At 33.6% G+C, this 19,034-nt stretch overlaps 1 protein-coding gene across 3 annotated transcripts in view; it reads left to right on the forward strand.

Annotated features, from left to right (window-relative positions):
* Nucleotides 1-19,034, forward strand: part of LOC149412404 (ras-related and estrogen-regulated growth inhibitor) — a 137,023-nt gene that overhangs the window by 106,850 nt on the left and 11,139 nt on the right. The gene's annotated exons all lie outside the window — the stretch shown is intronic.

A 19,034-nucleotide genomic window follows, 5' to 3' on the forward strand; every position in this document is an offset into this window, starting at 1 on the left:
ACCTATTTCGTTGGAGCTTTTTGTTAATCTCGCATAATTTAACGCTGTTTTGAAAATTATTATAATAAAGTTGTTTGTTTGCCCCATGGCTTTCAAAACAAATACTAAAGCTCTGCGTGGACTTTATCAGGCGTCAATGGACCTAGGCATTATGAATCCTGGTCACCAGAGTGGTTCTGGATATTTATGCATTATTGCAGACTAGGTCCACAGCCAGACTAGTAAACTGCGAGGATACAATAAGTCGTAATTGCAATATTTCTTTAAATTTTACGCAAGTTTTTTTTTGTAACGACTTTGAATAATCGTATTTTACTATTTAACTTTTATTTTCATGCTACTCATCACAAGAACACCCATATATGTACAGTGTAAACAAAGGAGGACTATGTCACCACCCGGTTGAGCAGGGTTGTAAGGCGGGTTAAGGTAGGGGCTGTATAAAGGGATTTAAATGATGAAAATTAGATGCCGGTAGCTTGTTCCATGTACGAGCTACAAAAAAGAGTCGAAAAAACGACCCGTTCTTATGAAGCCAACATCAACTGTGAAAGGTGTACACTCGTACACTCGTGTAATATCACGTTCGTTCACTGGTGGTTAGAGCTGGCTCTAATAAAATAGTTGTAGAATAGACTGCAATAAATTGCATTAGATATTGCAATCGGTCTGAACAATGGATTGCTAATCGGACGGATCGCAAACTTTGCTCAGAACCATAGGTTTTGTTTCTACTATCGTGGTACGAGAACACCCAATGGTAGGCAGGAATATATTTTCATAGCTTTTTCTTGGCATCAATTTATTTTAATAAACTATAAATACAAAGGGTCCTGATTATGAAAGGTACGTGATCTCCAAAATCAACTCAAACTAAGGGTCTAATTTACCTTAGTCTGTAGGTATTCAACTACCTTTCACCCCAGCCAACAGTCCTGCTCTCTGTGATCTTCCACGATCACAGACTGAGGTTAGGGGTCTTTTTCCTCTCTAAGTGTAGGTATTCAACTACATATCGCCCCAGTAAATAAAATTAAATTAATATTATAAAAAGACATGACATAACAATAGAAATATATTTACAGTGTGTACTAGAAATGCATTTGAAGTTTTTAACTTTTATTTGGGTCTATATCAGCGTTTGGGTCAATATTAGCGTTTCCTTAGTCAAAATCATCCTTAAAATTATTACATCCCCGGTGAAACATAAATTCGGATAATTTCTTTAGAGCTGAATCAAGTGCTACGGAATGTATGTACTTAAAAGTACTGGTCAATGCAAACAAACCAACACTTAAGCATACATTTTACAGTGAGAAATAATGTTTAGTCCTATAATTCATGACATCGTTGAAGGACATTGCGTTTTTAAGATACCAGGCTTTTGGATAAATTATTTTATTTAGAATTTTACCTGTTTTTAGATGTGGGGAAAAATAGTTATGATCATGGACTAATAGTATAATACATCAATGATTATGATAATGTATAATTCCAATATATATTTGAATGTGAGTATAGACTTCAAATGAAGCGAACAACAAGGGCAATTCAATATTTTATTACAGGACGTAAATATAATTATTTGTTGTTCAACTAACAAATTGTTGTTCAATTAACATTGCATTTAGTTTCAAATTGTGATTGTGACATTGACCATATCTACAGATTAAAATTGTTAATATTTATGTGACTAAATTTCATGCACGAACAAGAAAATGAATTCTATCATGGGACGGAAACATTACTTCGTATTTCTTGTTAGTTGGTCTCATCGAAATATTTCATTTTACATATTCCGTTTCGCGACAAGTTTAGAGTATAACATTGACGAAGTCTATGTATTTATGTTGTTTGCGTGTTTGGTGACCAAATGAAGCGGCGGACTAGGGAAAGTAAATATGGCTTTCATAAAGAATCGTGTTTATCGGCGTGTGGATTAGCCTTGTCAGTAGGATCAGTTGGATACTTGCCCACATTCTCAAAAGTGCGACTAATTACCGGCCAAATTACCGCGCAAACCTTGACTTGCGGAAATTTCGAAGCTGTGACTCAACGTGGACAAAGAATTGAGTGGTAATTTGTAAGTTATTTTAAGGAGATTGTTTGATAAAGTACTGTTATTGATTTCCAGCTCGTAATACTGCCACACTAAATGATGTTTTGCCAAACTGAACAGCATGCGCTTCGAATAGATTTTGACATTAAATTATAATTATTTTGGCCATATGACTTTCATCGGTGGCGTAACATGACTATTCTAGAAAACTTCAAGATATGTAAAACGGGGTTGAGAATGTAAATCGGTGACAGTCAAAGATGGCCAAACGACAAACACTATAATATTACGTGAAAAAGCCCACAGAACAGAATGATGGGTTTCAGTTATTAGTATGCAAATATTATTTATTGGGGCCGAATCTTGTTACGCTTACTGCTCCGTTCTTTAGCCGAAATCAGCGGTTCCGACAGGTTCCAACTTTAGGACTTGTTTCGTTTTTACCCCAAGGGTACGCGGGGCACGAGCCCAGGGCCCAGCCAGAGGTGGCCCTGGAACTCATACACTCATTAGTTGACAACTAAACTTACGATCATAAGATTAATTAATACCATTTTTTTATAAGAAAGTTTTCATACATTTGTAATGCTGATCACCAATTAGTGTTTAAGTTGCTACTGCCAAAGAATGAAAGAAAAGAATAAGAATGCAAACAAACCCATTTTTACAAAATGGATAATTTTTATCATAACCACTGGATTGCTTTTGGTAATATAAATGCGACAATTTAAATGCCTCCGATTGCTTTATTGAAAAAAAATGCAAATTATCTCGTGATCTCAAAGCCTGCAAAAATGAAACAAACGGTAAAATACAGGTTAACTCATTGGCTATAAAGCATCATAACAAGTTTGTATGACTCTATTTAAAAATTCTATGTTATGTTTTTTTAATGTTGGCGAAAAATTAAAAAAAACTAATTTTAATAACCCAACATGAAATGAAATCTAAAATATTATGTAATGTATTGTAAATTTCTCAGAATTATTGCTAGGTTATTTTTCGCAGCTCAATTTTCAGTACTTTGGTAATTACTCTAACCGGTACACCTATTGTATGATGGCCTCCGTGGTCGAGGGGTACCTAAGGCTCTCGACTATCAAACCGTAGGTCGCGAGTTGATATCCTGGCGGGAGCAAATAATTTAAAAAAAATAATATAAAATAATAATATAACGGAGTGGTGTTTTTAATACGCCATTACCAAATTTAGCCATGTCAACTTTAATTATATATTTATATCCCTAAACAATTGACTTTTATGATCTTCTTCAGTATCTAACGTCTTAAGTGTACTAGCATTTTTATGTATTATAATAAATTATATTATTTGTTGCAGTTAAAAAAAATAAATTTAATAATAATGATCCAAAAAGCTATGTGCAAAATCATACTACATGAATAAAAAAATGAGAAAGGCAAATGATAACTTAAATGCTGGTAGATTTAGTAAATTTAATAATTATTGGAGAATATCTTGTGTGCTCATAATGTTGGAACAATCTCCTTCATACATTTTGTCCTACTGGTATCCAGCTACCATGTGACATGTCACCGTCTTCTGTATCAGGTTTATGAAAATGTGGTTTTCGGGTAGACAAGTGTCATGGACTTGTTCTTCGTAATCTTGCACATATTTTCTTGGATCATTATTATAAAACTTACTTTTTTTATTACAAAAAATTATATGTTATATTATACTACAAAAAAAATAATGGTACACTAAATAAGGTAGATACTGAAGGAGATCAATTACACAGGCCTGCGACCAAATTGCTTTCTTTAAAATAATGGGTGATTCTTATGTATTTTAGTGCGCTGCGTTCAGAAATGCCCCCAGTTTTTTTCCAGCACGTAATCATTTTCCGCAAAATGCATTTTTCTGCGGGATTGCCTACCTTAAGGCGTATATTTATGAATATGCCGAAAAAGGTTGTTTTTCCTATGCGGCTTTATAGTTTTGTATCAGAAACACTTAACTATCTTATTAAGGGATAAGGATTTTTTTTAAAATTACTGTGTTATACCAATAGTTGTATCATGTACCCTGTTTAGATTTTAAGATAATCCTAAACGGCCAATAGCTGTATCATATACCCTATTTAGATGTTAAGAATATTCTAAACGGCCAATAGCTGTATCATATACCCTATCTAGATTTTGAAAACTATATTTTATTTTTATTTTTATTTATTTAATTAAAAAAATGATGAGTAAGTAAAACACCTATATGTAAGTAAGTAACAATGACATTGTTGAAAAACTAATGTTACAATAATAGAACAGTTTCTAATAGAAGAAAGAAGTAAATATCAGATAGGCGAATTATCTCCGACCTTGTTCTACTAAATAAAATTATTAATTATAGAATCGACAGCCCTGAAATTCTTGCCACAATAAAATTATTTGTACCTTCCAAAAATACGAGACAAAATTCCACCTTTTTCTGTAACAATTTCAAATCTAATTATCATGCGCACATATCGTTAAATCGAATACAAAATTTTGGTAATAAATTTGGTAATGTTGTTGATATATTTAGAGATTCCGTAGCAGTGCTCAAACGAAATCTACATAAACACTTTGCTGATATGTATGACTTCTCCACTCCATAGTAAAAAACCCATTTTTTAGCTTCTGTTTTTTCACTCTTTTCTTTTATGACTTCTTTTATGACTTTTTAACTTTAATATATATGTTTTAACTTTACAAATTAATATTGTAATTTAAATAACAATTCGAATATGATTTTAAGTCCCTATAAATGCTGATTAATTTCAATCCATTTATTTTTCTAAGTAAGTAAAAAAAGAAAAAAAAAACTGTTCTCCATAATGGTATTCTGTATTATTTGTAAAACATTTATGTACTACAGATATAATAACTATTTTATTTATATATGTACGTAAACTTTTCAATGTCACATAGTTAATGTAATAACACTAATAACAATGTATGTAAAAGCCCAATGGGCGTTTAAATAAATAAATAAATAAATATATATATATATAAGAGTGTTATATAGATATGAAACGGCCAATCGCTGTATCATATACCCTATTTAGATTTTTAGAATATCTTAAACCAAATGGCTGTATCATATACCCTTTTTAGATTTAAACAATATCTTATACGGCTAATGGCTGTATTATATACCCTATTAATATCTTAACAATTTCTATAACGGCCGATGGCTGTATCATATACCCTATTTAGATTTTTAAAATATCCTAAACGACCAATAGCTCTATGATATACCCTACTCAGAAAAAAATATCTTCAACAGCCAATAGTTGTATCTTATACCCTAATCCGATTAAAGAATATCTTAAACAGCCCATAGCTGTATCATATACCCTATATAGATTTTGAGAATATCTTAAACGGCCAACAGCTGTATCATATACTCTTATCAGATTAAAAAATATCTTAAACAGCAAATTGCTGTATCATATACCCTATTTATATTTTTAGAATATCCTTAACGGACAATAGCTGTATCATATACCCTATATAGATTTTGAGAATATCTTAAACGGCCAACAGCTGTATCATATACTCTTATCAGATTAAAAAATATCTTAAACAGCAAATTGCTGTATCATATACCCTATTTATATTTTTAGAATATCCTTAACGGACAATAGCTGTATCATATACCCTATTAAGATTTTAAGATTATCTTAAACAGCCAATAGCTGAATCATATAACCTACTCAGATTAAAGAATATTTTAAACAGCCAATAGCTGTAGCTTATACCCTATTCCGATTAAAGAATATCTTAAACAGCCAATAGCTGTATCATATACCTTCTTTGATTTTAAGAATAATCTAAACGGTCAATGGCTGCATCATATACCCTAATCAGATAAAAGAATATATTAAACGGCCAAGAGCTGTATCTTATACCCTATTCAGATTTTAAGAATATCTTAAACGGCTAATAGCTGAATCATATATACCCTTTATAGAGAACCCAGTAAATTGGTCGCTATTAAAATTGAGAACAATATTAATATTCTTTCAGAAATCCGGTTGGTATTGCCTGGCCAGATTGAAGATTTATGTGTTCTTTGTTTCCAGTGTGCTCAATATTTTTCGCTATTGATCAAACCCACTATTTGGTTTAACTGAAAATAGATGTCCTTGCAATACTGCTACATGCTTTCTGACGGAGAGTAGCGTGCCTCGTGCCAACAAATCCATACAGTGTTCCAGTTTTGTCTTAAATCTTTAAGGATAGTGGTCGAAATTAAAAAAAAATAACAAATAATAATACTGTCGTGAACAAGCTGTAAAATGAAAGCTATGATTAGGGTAAACACAGCTGAAAAGCATAAGTAAACCGAATTTACCAATCATCACGTCGAAAATTTTTCCCAGCTACATTCAAAGTAGCCAATGAAACTTTTATGATAACAATAATAATATGCATTCTTTTAATCACCTTAAGGACACTGTTTAAATTATTTCTCAATAGTTTTTATTTCTTGTTAGGTCTCGGGAAAACATTGTGATTTTGCACGCACTGTAGCGGATCTGCCTAGTGCCTACACAATATTAAAAACAGTGCACATTTCACCATCATGCATCAATTCACAATGTTCACATATGAAAATAAATGCTGGTTTTTTAAATATGTAATTACACTATCTAAGTATACCTATACATTACATTTTTTTATGTTTTGGTAGTTTTAAAAATAGTGATTTTTGTAGTAGATGTGATGCAGAGGAAATAACATGTGATGTCATGATTAAAATTTGACTGTCAATTTCGATCTATGCTTACAAATGTCTAAATTATTATTAATTACACACGGTATAAAACCCTATTTCTGACATATATTAAATTTTTTTGAGGTTTTTTTTTTCTAATCTCACTCTATTAATGACACGAAATTTTGATATATTGGAAACATTGTTTAATTACAAATAATAAAATATCGTTTTGTGATAAATTCATCTTGGTTAAATACATGTATTTAATATGTATCATGCTAACAACACACCAAATTTCTTACATGCCAAAATCAATGTGTAATTCTGATTTACCAAAATCCATGTGAATCCGGTATTTTATAATATATGACTGTTCATTTTTCTGACATACCTAAATCAATCGATGAATCTGATATTGACATAGATGAACAAACTGACAAATCTACAAATAAAATGCATAGTTATATGAAAAAAACCTTTATTTCTAAACATTAATGTTGTTGACACGAAAATGTGTACATTCATTTATATAGGTCTTTTGGAAAAACATCATTAACACAATGATTAAATTAAAAGTATTCAAGCGAAAGAGTATATACTTTTCATTGAGATAGTAAATTAACACATGTCTTTTATTTTTTATTTTCTTTAGTTAAAAATGCATCAACTTCCTTTTGATGTATAAATATGAATGATGCAAGTGTGTGTCAAGACCGAGTTGTTTGGCGGTACATCTTTCTGCCTACCTCCGAGGAGAAACGGCGTGATGGTTGGTTAGTTTGTTAACTTTCTCGTACCAGCAACGGATTTTTTCTGTAATTGATTCCATTGTTCAATACTATTCTCCTCTTATTCGGATATAATTTTCCTGTTTCAATTTTTCCAGATTTAAAAAATAACATATTACTAACTGAAGTCTCTGAATCGCATGGGTTTTACGCAGAGTTTTGTAGTGACCTTTCTCTCAATGTGAAAGTCAAGTACGCAAAATTTCATCAATCTCGGAATAAAACCGGAATAACAACTTCATAAAAAACGAATTTTCGAACAAAAATAAGAAAATCGTTTTCAGCAATAACAAAATGAATTATGACATTTTTCACCCAAAATTCACGAGCCGCCACTAGCGTTAGCATGTCTTAAAATCTTCGAACTAGGGTCTGTCGAATAAATTAAAGGTAAGTAAAAACGTAATAAACCGATGAAGTAATACTAAATTAGAAAAATATGAGTCATACTATATTTTATTTCGTGCACACCTGACTAGTACAATTTGAATTGAAGTGTGTTGTGTTAAAACATATATACCTACCTATTTACTAAATAGTCACAGGTCACAGAGTCGAGTTATTAGTTGGCTATAGGTTGACGATGTGTGTATTAAAAAATAGCAGCCATTGCGTAACAACGGAAGAATAATAAAATAATCACTTAACTGTAATTCATTTCCACACATCAGATTTCAACAATTTGCCCCCAATGCAGCATAATGTGTGGGATTATTTCTACGCGGCTGATCGTTTATTTATTTTTTATTCCACGGCTTAAAATTTTTCATTTCCCACTTGTTCCGTAATCGCAGCGCTTTTAAAATATCAGGAGAATTTCATTTTATATTATATCCGGAGAGAACGCTTTACACGATGAAGCCATTGGCGCATGATCGATTAATCGGCTGCTATATTGTATTTGCATGTTCACAGGCCTTGGCTTGGCTTATAAATAATACGTATGAAGTTGAGAGGAATTTTAAGTGATACATTTCATTATACCTAATGTTCATTTCCAGATTCAAGAATCTACTTTGATCTCTCGGTAAACAAAGCAATTGATGAATTTATCACGGTATTTGAAATTCAAGCAAATGTTTAGTTCACAATATTTACATGCACGGGTTCAACGTACAACATTATCAAACACATTTATCTTAACTATAAAGTGGAAGACGTGGGTATTGGAGCAGCTAAATCTTTCTATTTGTGGTATCTGGCGTCATGGGATTTGCACACCTTTTAATGTTTTGAATTTTATGGCTAATATTTTCAGCTAGTAACTTAATTTCCATAAAAAGTTATGAAGCTTTGCATGTCTCAATTAAAAAAGACAAAGGTCTAATTGTTGGTTCTACATATAAAAGTGGTTTTGATTGGTTCTCAACATCGTATCAAAGTGCTGCTATTTGTCATTTAAAAATTGCAGATTAGGTGCTGTAGATATCCCCTCGATGTAAGCAGGGCATTTAAACAACATGCTATCGGCAATTTTAGAGGGAAGATAGTTGTTCATACAAATTTTTGCAAAGTAAACGCAATAGCTGTGCTAGCACCGACTGGGTCTACAATAAAATAAGGAATAATACAATAAACTAAACTAAGGAGTCGCTTGTTGGGTTCCCGACTGACTAGGAAAAGGAACTGAGATGACGATGAAAGGTCTTGCGGTGCGCTCGATAAGCTCTATTGATATATGGTACACTTTTGATGTCGACTCAATATTATAATCCAAAACATACTTTTGTATATTCCTAATTTTCAGTAAATTTATTTGTCTTTATTGATATATTTCACTTTTCATCAAGTTTCAGGTCGATTAGCTTTTCTTACGATTTCTCAGTTTTTCTGGAATAAATTTCTTAGCATTGTTAATGATAATGTTTATGTTAATTTCTAAATTGAGTTCACTCTGTGGCTACGGTGATTTTTATGTGCTAAGTTAAACACTTGTAATTGTTAATGTTGCTGCATTTTGCGGGAAACCGTAAGAAATTCAGGCATTTATTTAAAAGTACACGATTTAATGATCAGCAGCTTACGCATTACGCCAAAGCTATTGATAAATCGAGGCGAATATTATTTAATTTAGAGCAGTTACAGGACATATATTTCATAAAATCGATATTACGTAATTTAAAATGTACAATATTCTACCAGTAACAGTATCATGTGTGCTTACGACAAGAAATGAGAATCGTGTCAATAATTTTAACTCTCGCAATTGGTTAAAAAACTTTAATTTGAGTTCGATTTAAGCCAAGTACACACGCCAAACTAATCGTTAAAAATCTCTGGTTCTGGTTAACTGAATGTGTCCAATGCAAGCGTATCCCGTTGGCTGTGGGAATTGAATTGACGGGAAAATTAAAACATGACCGCAAAAACCGGATTTTCCAGATTAAAAAATACCAGAGAATCGAGGGCGGCATCCTTTACTTAGGGAAAATGTTTTCACCGCAGTACTCATTATCCGGCATGTGGTATGCCAGCCACATCGGAGATTCACGCGGATGAAATAACTAAGTGATTTTCATTTTCAAAGCATTTTTTGTAATATTCGAAATTTTCGGTATCTTCTCTTCCGATCCAACTAAAATAAACGTTTTTCATCTCATTCATGAGTCTTTTTCTTCCATGAAAGATTTAAGGTATCTATGAGTAAACGCGAACGTTTAAAACACGAATAATGGAATTATTCGTAACCATCGACACCTAATAATTGTTTTCATTCAAGCTTTTACGCTATTCAATTTTCCACAAATAAAATTTTAATATTTGTTGGTATGTTAAAATTTTCATACCTACAAACAAATTGTAATGAATAATGTAATTTTAGTATGTTAAAAATTTAATACGTACAAACAAAATATCACCACATATTTTTAAGGTATAAGTAACGGATGATATCTAGTCACATTCATTCATATTCGAAGGAGATTTCCTGGTGCCACCATGATTTTGATGGGAGACTACACTATACCTACAGTTGTATGGGACATAGAAATAACTTATTGCACGGACAACATCAATCACGGTTTTCACGACATAATCAAGATGTCAATTTTTTAAGTATTAAACAGTTAAACTATGTATACAACGTTAACTCTCGTCTTCTCGATCTAGTATTTAGCAAGTCTTCTTCTGTAAAAGTATCCGCATCTGCTGATACTATTCTTCCAATCGATAAGTATAATTGAATATTAGAGTTGAATCACAATTAAAAACATCAGCATAAGAAAAATGAACTTTTTTTTATGCTGATGGAGTCCTGATTTTTGGATCTTGGAGAAAACTTCAATGAAATAGTACATCAATTTTACTTAATTCTAAACAGTGCAATTGATGTGTTTGTACCCGTTTCTAAAATAATAAATCAGAGTTACCTTAAATCTTATCAAAATAATTAGAGACAAAAAAATTGCTCATAAAGTCTACAAATCATCATGTGATCCTAAAGATTACGCTAAATTTTGTGAACTAAGAACGACTACTAAAAAAATGTCTAAGTTTTGCTACCGAAAACGCATTGATAAATGCGAAGAAATGGCTGATGCTTACCTCAGAACATTTATAAAATTTCAAAAACGCTCAATAATAATGAATCTGGCATTCCCTTTAACATGTATTTACATAATAAAATGGGCGATAATCCCCTAGAAGTCATTGATCTCTTCGTCGAATTCTTCAGTAAAGTCTATAAAACTTCAAACGACTCTCCATTATTAGTCACTCTATCAACTAATGATGATGACAAGATCGATTTTAATCAATGTATATTCGAAGAAAGTGATATTAGAACTAAATTAAAATCCCTTGATCTCAAAAAATCGGCTGGTTTTGATAAAATTCCTGCAATCCTCTTATCAAAATGTTTATCAGTCTTGACTTTTCCTCTCACTAAACTTTTAAACTTGTAGCGATGCTACTAGAATATTTCCAAATGTTCGCCCACGCAAAACGTATCGTATCTAGCAAACCATTGTAAGTACGGCGCATCCACTTACACCCCAAATATTCTTGACGAACCGGGCGCTTATAAAAGGGGTCGCATCGAGACGTGGTCAGTCAATCATCAATCAGCAGTTACAATAGTGAACGCCCGCTGCCTACTGAGCGTCCGCTATAGCCGGCCCTCATTATAGGATTAATACATTACATTATTATCAAGGACTCGGGACAGGATTACATCAGCCCCTGGCCCTGGATATCATCCTAGGTCTCCGCTTCCCACGCGCATAGATCCTGCGATACCTTCGCCCCGCGACATCGTCGCCGGCCTGCATTTTCCGCTCATCTGCCGACCAGGACAATATCGCGTTTCACACTGGAGTACCTCGAAGACTCCACGTCATCCCCAGTGCTGAACACATCCGTCTCCACCGACGTGGTGTCGAGCTACCGAATTTACAGCCTCGACTTCTCCACCGCCGTCATCTCCACTTACTCCTAGTGTCGTCGTCATCTCACAACTGCACTGACTCAAATAAACGCTGTGACCTCATAACCTACCTATCTTTCATTTCAATACCCAAAAAAATATTTTAAAAAATTGGCACCTTTCCGAAAAAATGGAAAACAGGCTTCTTATCTCTAACTATAGACCTATATGAATGCAGTCGTCGCTCTAGAAATGATTTGAATTTACTCTGCTCTCTGAACTCCCGCCTGAGATCAATCAACATGGTTTCATGGCAAATAGATCTACTCTAACAAACTTAATGATTTATCAGGAATATTTATTTAATACTATGAACTTTAGTAAGGCTTTTGACAAAGTCTCAGATAAAATTTTAATAAAAAAAATAATAATATCTTAAGATAGTTTGAAAGTTATCTGAACAAAAGAAAAATATTAGTTAAACTATATTGACTTTATTTCACACCAGTTTGAAGTCTTCACCGGCGTTCCACAGATGCAATGACTGTTGAGCTGCATTTCATGCTTATATTGAGACGGCAAGTAGCACTTCACTGAGAATTTTGGGTTTTTTATTTTATTATTATTTTATAGACACCTGAGTTCTAATAGTTTTATTTAATTCCTTAGTAAGGAGAAGACTAGAAAGTGGGTCGGTAATTTGGAGTCCACACCAGGTAAAGTATTTTCTCATGTTGGAGAAGAACTATCTACGGGTCAGGAGGGATGTGCGCTTTGCTACATATTTCTTCAGTCTGATTCGTGGATGGTTTTAAAACTCGAAAATCATGGAGAGCATTCATTTCTATGTTCCCGATGGTTATCCCTGTCACCGAAAACATAGACTATTCTATCTCCTGGCCTGCAGAACTAACTTGCCTTATTCTTTCATAGTACCTTAAGTAACTACCTTGTACCCAGATAATATTTATATTAAAATAAACTATTACATGAACTATTTTTTTCAATTAAGTTGAAAGAAATTGTTTGCACGATCCATGGACGATCCAAACGCGATCAACTTGGAGGAACAAAAGTTTTTAGTTATAACTATAGACCTCATGAACTAATTAACATCTTTTTTTATGTCAAAAAGTACACGCGGACTGCAAATGCATATAAAGTTATTATTAAAATTCGATATTCTCAATTTATTAGTATCTTTAACTTTTTTGTAGCTGTCTAACGTTAATTCATTTCCTAGTTGCCAGTATTGCGAGCGTTTATCGATTTGCATTCGATATCGGTTGGCGTATCAATAGTTCGAAAATGCTAGCTAAATTGCTAAAAACTCGTCGGTAGTTTGGTTTATTGTTCCGATTTTGTAAAACTATTGATTTTTACTGGCAACACTAAAGTAATTTGACATTTCGAATCATTAAGCGTCATGTATTTACGTAAAAATATTTATAAAATCAGAATTGTGAATCGAAATACTAACTTACATATGCATTGGCAGTCCAAAATTACTTTTTGGCATTAAAAAGCGATTTAATAAGCTAATGAGGTCACATTTAAACAATTTAATCACAACTTAAAAATGTTCAATGAGATCTTTGGCCATAATACGAGATATACGAAGCAAGTGTCTAAATTTTGTCTCTTCAAATTGGACCGGATTTAATTGATCGCATAAATGACGTCTTACATTCCAAGAAGCTTCGCTAATCTTCCTCCGTTTATTAATAAACCAGTAACTTTACATAAAAAAGGATATTATTAAAAAAAAGTTTTGTATTTCAACAGTCACCCAAATTTAATTGACAGCCAAAGAGATTTGGCGGGCTTTCTTTGTCGAAATTTCTTATCAATCGTCGACCGTGCTAGGGAATGTTGCTAACTGACCATAGATCACAAATTTAGTCAATATCGTATTGACATAGGGCTATATCGATCGTCCGTGCTAGACCTCAAGATTGGTTCGTCATATCGGTCAGAGCAAATTCCTTCCGGCGCTACGCCTGAGGTCTGGTGGCGTTTTTTTCTTGCAGTGGAGGTTTGGCTCACTACCATCTCGTCAATCAATATTTAAAAAATATATATTTTGTATGTCTTAAGGCCAGTAAAAAACACGCCAAATTTCTCATTGAAAGAAAATAGAACTATCTTTTTTTTTTTTTTTTTTTTTAAACTTCCGATTTAGTTGTCCGGGTTAAGTCTTCCCCAAAGGAAAAACTTAACCCTTCCACTCACTTTTCCACAAATGATCAGCTAGTCAATCAACACTATGTAAGTGCATTATATAAGTAAAATAAATACAAAACAATACAAGAACAACAACACGTCAAATCACCAGATATCAAATGGGAAAAAAAAATTCACCGTCTCCAGATATTTTCATATCAGAGGGTTCGGCTCGGTAGAACTTCTAACAGGGCCTATAAATCCTACTGATCCCTCAACATAAATATTTAAAAAATCTTTTGTTATCCTACATGTATTCAAAATGACCGACTTTTGCATCTTTATATATAAATTTTTTGATAGATCTAATACGCCTAAATTTTTAATTAGAGAGCTAGGTATAATGCCAGTAGCCGAAATAACGAATGGTAATATTTTTATAGTCTGAGAATGCCAAATTCTTTTTATTTCATTTCCTAAATCTGTGTATTTTCTTATTTTTTCACTAACAGATTTTTGAATATTACAGGAATTTGGAATAGCAACATCAATGATATAAGTTATTTTTTTAATTTTGTCATGTAAAACTATATCGGGTCTATTATGACTAATCGCTCGGTCTGTTAGTATAGTTTTATCATAATATATTTTATAAAATTCGTTTTCTAAAAATGAATTTGGTTCGTATTCATAATATGGTACTACATTACGGCAGTCAATCAAGTTATGTTTAATTACCAAATTTTGGTGAATTATTTTTAAAACTTGATTGTGCCTAAATGTATACTCGGACGGTGCTAATATAGAACATCCCGATATAATATGTTCTATAGTTTCCGGAAAAGCCAAACATTTTCTACACAAATCATCAATTTGATTTGTATCTTTGATTATATGCTTTCTATAATTTTTAGTATTAATGACTCTATCCTGAATTGCAAGCATAAATCCTTCTATTTCTGCGCTCAACTCTCCAATACTCAACCATTTGTTTGACTTAATTTTGTCAACATACGTTTGGTTGAGATAATTGAAGTGTTTTGCGTGTAAAATTTTATTTGACCAGGAATCTAATAATTCCTGGTTGGGATTTATAAAAATGTTGGCATTCTCATCGTATAAATTTAAAGGTGTAATATTTCTATCTGCCTTGCAAATTATTTTGTGCATTTCTGAGCTATGAGCTTTCCTATGGAAAAAAGTTCTTAGCATTTCTACCTGATTATGTTTCAAAGAAGTTATTTTGACTATACCTCTACCTCCTAAATTTCTAGGTAAATTAACTCGTTCTATAGCTGAATTTGGATGATGGCAATTAAACTTTGTTAGCGTAGTTCTAATTAATCTTTCTAAGTTATCTAAATCTGTATTAGACCATTTAATTATGCCAAATGAGTACGTTAATAGAGGTATTGCCCAAGTATTTATTGCTTTTACTAAATTTTTAGCAGATAGATTGCATTTTAAAATTTTCCTTATCCTAGTTTGAAATTTAATCCTAATATCATTTTTAATACTACTATGGTCTAATCTATTTGATTGTGGGTATCCTAAATACTTATAAACCTCATCCCTTTTCATACTAGTAATTTGGAAATTTCTAAATATACTCTCGTCTTATTCTTTTTATTAGCCGTAAGAATAACATTCAAATTGTACCCGTAATATACGAAGATGGACTGAAAAATTTCCGACCTCAACGCAAAGATGGCGGTACTTGTCAATAAAAGCTAGTGAATGTAGTGCATCTTTTGACAGTTACTCACCAAAGTTTCGGCCATTTTGTTAGTTGACAGTCTTTTGAGTGAGTCAATGGGTGTGTGTTTTTTTGTTTTTGCGAAAATGGAAAAAATTGAGTATCGAGCTGTTATTAAATTTTTGTTGAATTGAAAAGCAAAACGCCTGCGCAAATCAAAGATAACTTAAACTCTGTGTATAGGGACTCTGCACCATCATTTACCACAGTGAAATTTCGGGCCGCTAAATTTAAACGTGGCCGTAAGAGCTTGGGAGACGATGAACGTTCGAGACGTCCAAAAACTACAACTACTGACGATAACATTGCTAAACTTGAGGGACCTGCTCCAAAAAAGGCAAAAAAAAATTCTCGGCTGGGAAAGAAATGGTGACTGGTTTTTGGGAAAGTCATGAATTCTTCTTAATTGATTATCTTCAAAAAAGAAAAACTATTACAAGAGCATACTACGCATCATTTTTTGACATGCTGAAGGCAGAAATTGTGGAAAAAACGGCCACATTTGCAGAAAAAGAAAATCCTGTTTTACCAATACCTCAGCGGTTGCCACGGCAAAAATCCACGAATTACGGTTTGAACTGCTTGACCATCCACCCTACTCACCAGATCTAGCGCCAAGCGACTTATTTTTGTTCCCTAATCTAAAAACTGCGCTCGGAGGACAGAGATTTTCGTCAAATGAGGAGGCAATCATCTTTGTGAACAATTATTTTGCAGAAAAAAACGCCGAGTACTATTTGGACGGGTTAGAGAGATGGGAGCATCGCTGGGAGAAGTGTACAGAGTTACAAGGAGACTTTGTAGAAAAGTAAATAAAAAACAAAGTAAACAAAATTGTTTCATTGTTAGGTCGGAAACTTTTCAGACGACCCTCGTACTTATTTTAAATTTTTAGATCAATGTATGTTTTCTGTTTTGGGTAAACTCTTTCCCGGTATCCTAAACTATATATTTCTCTGTAAATGAGATACTTTACAGAATACACACAATATGCAAAAATAAATATTAAAGTTTTATGGCTGACTGATAGCAATTCGTTTTAAAACTGATCGCAACAAACTTGATAATGATAATTAGTGCGTTTTGAGAAAATAATTTGCTGATGTCGGCTGAATTTCGACGAATTATACGCTTTATCGGTTCAGTGCCAACTACTCCAATAGAATAGATTGTACGTAATTTTAATGGTAACAAAAACTCCTGGCGGCAAATGTTTTGAAATGTCAAATGATTATCATTCCCCGTGCATTTCAATATACTAACTAACTAACTAACTAACCATCACGCCGTTTCCCCGCAGGGGTAGGCAGAGAGGACGGACCGCCAAACAACTCGGTCTTGGCACACACTCCTTGCCTCATTCACATTCATACATCGTCTCATACATACTCTTCTATTGTTCTGACTCTTGACATGGCCCGACTCAAGTATCTGATTCACTTGGTCGTGCCATGTCTTCCTCGGGCGCCCCCGACTTCTGCTACCATTCACATTTGCATCGTATATTCTCCTTACACTCCTTTCTTCGCTCATTCGCTCTACATGCCCAAACCATCTAAGCGTCCCTTTCTTGATCTTACTCATTACGCTTACATCAGCCTTGCACTCTTTGCGGATATCCACATTCCTCACACGATCATACATGGTTTTACCACACATACGCCTCAGGGATCTCATTTCAACAGCATTCAATCTACTTTCATCCTTTCTTTGCCAGTTCCATGCCTCACTTCCATACATCAGGGTAGGTACCAGCACTCCATTGTGGACTGCTAACTTCGCTTCTTTGGACAATTTTTTGTTAGCGCCAACTGCGTTCAGTCCTCCATTAATGGAGTTACCTGCATTTACTCTTCTTTCAATATCTCTGTCAGCCTTCCCATCACTCGTAAACATGCTTCCTAAATACACAAATTCATCCACCTGCTCCAAGTATTCCTCATTCACAGCTATATTACACACTGTTTTCGTACTTTCTCTTTCAAACACCATTACTTTAGACTTACTTACATTCATCATTAACTCATTCTTCACGCATACTTCGTTCATCCTAGACACGAGAGACTGCAGATCATCCATACTATTAGCAATCAGCACCGCATCATCAGCATACAACAGGCAACATACTTTCAGATTACTCAAATTCGCGCCCAATCCCACATCTTTTAATTCTTGCATACAATTATCCAGGTATAGATTGAATAACCACGGTGACATTACGCAGCCTTGTTTAACACCTTTTGTGATATCAAACCACCCCGTAAAACCACCGTTCACCTTAACACATGCAACGCTTCCCTCATATAGAGACGCAATTGCCTGAGTCAGATTCGCATTCACTCCATACTTGGACAACACCTTCCATAGCTTTTTCCTGTCGACTCGGTCGTATGCTTTTTGTAGATCTACAAAGGCACAGAAAAGTTTCTGGTTTTTTGCCAGAAACTTCTCGGTGAGCATACGCAATGAGAAGATCTGGTCCATGCACCCCCTTCCACTCATAAAAGCACCTTGCACATCCCATATTTTATCCTTTGTTTCCTTTCTTACCCTTTCAATCAAAATTCTACCATACAGCTTGCCAACTGAACTTAGCAGGCTAATAGCCCTATGATTCCCACATTCCATACGTGACCCTTTACCTTTGTATAATGGCATGATCACTGCTCTTCTCCAATCTAAAGGCGTGTAACCTTCCTTTAAACATTGGTTAAAAAGATTGCACAACCATGTGAGAATTATACGGCTACCTCCTTTAAAATATTCAGCAGCAATATTGTCGAAACCGACAGCCTTACCATTCTTCATACACTTAATTGATCTTTCTATCTCATCCATGCTAATTTCGGTAACATTCAGTCCATCATCGTTCATATCTGATTCGCCGCTAGAATCACTGTCACTCACTTCGCTTTCAAAGACTTCCTCGAAATACTTCATCCATCTCTCTTTTATTTTTTCCTCATTCGTCAACAATATATTGTCAAATAAACCTCCAAATTGATTCATGGGATTCACCAGGTAACAATAATTGATGAATCTATCTTTGTGATTTTGATTTTGGCCATGTCACGGTATTATATAATCAATAACATAGTGTTTCATGCCGAATTTCTGGCAGTTGAAAATATGTGAAAAAACAACTGGCCCATTTGTACTGGTCTTGTTTAAATAATGCTAAGC

The sequence above is a fragment of the Hesperophylax consimilis genome, chromosome 23, assembly GCF_061612785.1.
Source record: "Hesperophylax consimilis isolate HC1 chromosome 23, BYU_Hcon_1.0, whole genome shotgun sequence".
NCBI lineage: Eukaryota > Metazoa > Arthropoda > Insecta > Trichoptera > Limnephilidae > Hesperophylax > Hesperophylax consimilis.